This window comes from Pelodiscus sinensis, chromosome 25 (assembly GCF_052426305.1).
Source record: "Pelodiscus sinensis isolate ZL-2025 chromosome 25, ASM5242630v1, whole genome shotgun sequence".
Taxonomy (NCBI): domain Eukaryota; kingdom Metazoa; phylum Chordata; order Testudines; family Trionychidae; genus Pelodiscus; species Pelodiscus sinensis.
This window is the reverse complement of record NC_143076.1, coordinates 3,827,216-3,831,656: the sequence shown is the minus strand read 5'-3', so window position 1 is coordinate 3,831,656 and position 4,441 is coordinate 3,827,216.

The following is a 4,441-nucleotide window of genomic DNA, read 5'->3' as shown; positions in this document are numbered from 1 at the left end:
GGAGATACAATAACAGGAAACTTGGAAATGGCAGAGATGCTCAATGACTTCTTTGTTTTGGTCTTCACCAAGAAGTCTGTAGGAATGCCTAACTTAGGGTACGTCTACACTACAGCGCTAGTTCGAACTAACTTAGTTCGAATTAGTTAATTCGAACTAAGCTAGTTCGAACTAACGCATCTAGAACTAAAAACTAGTTCGAACTAGCGTTTTGCTAGTTCGAACTAGTAAGTCCACATTGAGTGGACTCTGAACAGGGCTTAAGGATGGCCGGAAGCAGTGCTGGCAGGGCATAAAAGGAGGACTTAGAGCATGGAGATGCTGTCTCAGGCTAGCCGAGGGCTGCACTTAAAGGGTCCCGACCCCCACCCCGGACACACAGTTCTAAGGGGTGCCCCGCTTGCAAAGAAGTTCTGGCTTGGAGTGCCCGGAGTACCCACACTGGGCACATCACACCACTCGGCCATCAGCCCGGCTGCACTTGCCGCAGGCTGCCATCTGGGGATAGGGGGCAATTGGGGGGCTGCAGGAGAGCTTCCACCCCCAGAAGCCCGCAGAGCCAGCCCAGTCCTCCCCATCGGGGGCTCATACCCCATTCCTCCCTCACCTCCTTCCACTTACCCTTCCCTAGCCCCCCTTCTTATTGATGTACAAAATAAAGATAACGTTTCTTCCAACATTGACTCTGTCTTTATTGAACAAAACTGGGGGAGACTGGGAAAAGGAGGTGGGAGAGGGGAAGAGAAAGGCTGGGAAAAGGGAGGGCAACTAACATGATCAGGGGTTGGGAACAGGTCCCAGATGAAGAAAGGCTACAGAGACTGGGACTGTTCAGCTTAGAAAAGAGGAGACGGAGGGGGGACAGGATAGAGGTCTCTAAAAGCAGGGGTTGGGTGGAGAGGGTGCATTCAGAAAAGTTCTTCCTGAGTTCCCATAAAGAAGGACTAGAGGACACCAAAGGAAAGGAATGGGTAGCAGGCTTGAAACTAGTAAGAGAAAGTTGTTCTTCTTGACAAAGCAAATAGTTAACCTGCGGAACTCCTTGCTGCAGGAGGCTGTGGAGGCTACAACTAGAACAGAGTTTAAAGGGAAGTGAGATCAAGTCATGGAGGTTGGATCCATGGAGTGGTATTAGCCAGGGAGTAGGAGTGGTGTCCCTGCCCAAAGTTTGTGGAAGGCTGGAGAGGGATGGCACGAGACAAATGGCTTGGTCACTGTCTTTGGTCCATCCCCTCCAGGGTTCCTAGGGTTGGCCGCTGTTGGCAGACAGGCTACTGGGCTAGATGGACCTTTGGTCTGACCCAGGACGGCCATTGTAAGCTCAGGGCTCAGGGTCGGGGGTCTCAGTGGACCCCCTTGATTTTCATGCACACCTGCTCCTGGGTGACCAGGCTGGCAGCTCGCCTGCCCTAGACGGCCACTTTCCTGTGCCTAGTGCAGAGATCGTGGACGAGGTCCACGATCTCCGCACTGGCCCAGGAAGGTGCCCACCTCTTGCGGTCCAGGGCAAGCTCCCGGGAGCCGCCAGCCTGGTCCCGGGAAGAGGGGGTGGGCTGGTGGGCATCGGGTGGGTGGCTCTGTGCCATGCCAGGTGCAGGGTCTGCTGGCTGGGTGCTGGCAGGCTTGCACCTGGCACGGGCACCGTAGCCAGCCCGTGCCCCTTTAAGGGGTCCGGGGCCGGGAGGGGGGCACAGAGTTTCCCTGGTGTTGGCCAGAGTGGCCACCAGGGAAACCTGGGGAGGGCTAGCCTCCCACTAGTTCGAACTAAAGGGCTACACAGCCCTTAGTTCGAACTAGCTAGTTCGAACTAGGTGTTAGTCCTCGTAAAATGAGGTTTACCTAGTTCGAACTAAGCGCTCCGTTAGTTCGAATTAAGTTCGAACTAACGGAGCGCTAGTGTAGCGCCTAGGAAAGTTAGTTCGAACTAACGTCTGTTAGTTCGAACTAACTTTGTAGTGTAGACATACCCATAGTGAATGCTAGTGGGAAGGGGGTAGTTTTAGAAAGTAAAATAAAAAAAGAACAAGTTAAAAATCACCTGGAAAAGTTAGATGCCTGCAAGTCACCAGGGCTTGATGAAATGCATCCTAGAATACTCAAGGAGCTGATAGAGGAGGTATCTGAGCTTCTAGCTATCATCTTTGGAAAATCATGGAAGACAGGAGAGATTCCAAAGGACTGGAAAAGGGCAAATATAGTGCCCATCTATAAAAAGGGAAATAAGAACAACCCAGGAAACTACAGACCAGTTAGTTTAACTTCTGTGCCAGGGAAGATAATGGAGCAAGTAATTAAGGAAATCATCTGTAAACACTTGGAAAGTAGCAAGGTGATAGGGAACAGCCAGCACGGATCTGTAAAGAACAAATCATGTCAAACCAATCTGATAGCTTTCTTCAATAGGATAACGAGTCTTGTGGATAAGGGAGGAGCAGTGAATGTGGTATACTTAGACTTTAGTAAGGCGTTTGATACGGTCTCACATGATATTCTTATCAATAAACTAGGTAAATACAACTTAGATGGGGCTACTATACGGTGGGTGCATAAGTGGCTGGATAACCGTACTCAGAGAGTAGTTATTAATGGTTCACAATCCTGCTGGAAAGACATAACAAGTGGGGTTCCGCAGGGGTCTGTTTTGGGACCGGCTCTGTTCAATATCTTCATCAACGATTTAGATATTGGCATAGAAAGTACGTTTATTAAGTTTGCAGATGATACCAAGCTGGGAGGGGTTGCGACTGCTCTGGAGGATAGAGTCATAATTCAAAATGACCTGGACAAATTGGAGGAATGGTCTGAGGTAAATAGAATGAAGTTTAATAAAGACAAATGCAAAGTGCTCCACTTAGGAAGGAACAATCAGTTTCACACACACAGAATGGGAAGTGACTGTCTAGGAAGGAGTACGGCAGAAAGGGATCTAGGGGTTATAGTGGACCACAAGTTGAATATGAGTCAGCAGTGTGATGCTGTTGCAAAGAAAGCAAACCTGATTCTGGGATGCATTAACAGGTGTGTTGTGACCAAGACATGAGAAGTCATTCTTCCGCTCTACTCTGTGCTGGTTAGGCCTCAGTTGGAGTATTGTGTTCAGTTCTGGGCACCGCATTTCAAGAAAGATGTGGAGAAATTGGAGAGGGTCCAGAGAACAGAAATGAGAATGATTAAAGGTCTAGAGAACATGACCTGTGAGGGAAGGCTGAATGAATTGGGTTTGTTTAGTTTAGAAAAGAGAATATTGAGGGGGGACATGATAGCAGTTTTCAGGTATCTAAAAGGGTGTCATAAGGAAGAGGGAGAAAGCTTGTTCATCTTGGCCTCTGAGGATAGAACAAGAAGCAATGGGCTTAAACTGCAGCAAGGGAGATTTAGGTTGGACATTAGGAAAAAGTTCCTAACTGTCATGGTAGTCAAACACTGGAATAAATTGCCCAGGGAGGAGGAGCGGCGCTACTGGAGCAACCCAGCAGCACCCAAGCTGCTCTGCCCCAGGCGTCCCCAAGTCAGCCGCTGCTGAAACTGACCAGCGCTGACTACAGGAAGCCCGAGGCAGAGTTGCTCTGCCCCGGCTTCCTGGAATCAGCCGCTGATCAGTTTCAGCAGCAGCTGACTTGGGGACGCCTGGGGTTCTTAAGTTGAATCTGTATGTAAGAACTGGTATCCAGATTCAGCCTGTTGAAACTGATCAGCGGCTGATTCCAGGAAGCCCAGGGCAGAGCAACTCTGCCTCGGGCTTCCTGTAGTCAGCCGCTGGTCAGTTTCAGTAGCGGCTGAATCTGAATGCCAGTTCCGACTTACATACAGATTCAACTTAAGAACAAACCTACGGTCCCTATCTTGTACGTAACCCGGGGACTACCTGTATTTCATATTTAGAAAGTTACTAAGTAATCAAAGCTAACTACAGGCTTGTTGCACCAGTGAATCCGGTAATGGGAATATGCCTATTAGTAGCAGATATCCTGTACATGCAGAATGCGTCTCATATGGTCTCAGTACTTAATTAATCAGACTCTTGTGGAAAAGCCTTTATACACGTTAATGGAAAATTCCATCCTTCCTATAGGGAGACTCGAAAAAACCCTTGGAAACAATATCATTCTCTCTCAGATCCATTCATGAATTATTTCATGGATTAAGACCAGAAGGCACCATTATTATCATCTAGTCTGACCTGGTGCATAACACAAATCAAAGATCCTGATGCACTGATTCCTGCATTTCTGTAGAAGCCCTTATTGGTTTCATTCCTATTACATCTTCTAGGCTTGTTCCAGAAATGTAGCTTCCTGGCTTTCTCATATATAAATGATTGAGAATCCTGCACTCTGTTGTGTCTACGGTGTACCGCACAAGTCTGTCTGCACCAAGTCAGCGTTCGTGCTAGAGCCATCCTTCCCCATATTCAGCATATGCAGTTGCACAGGGTATGATA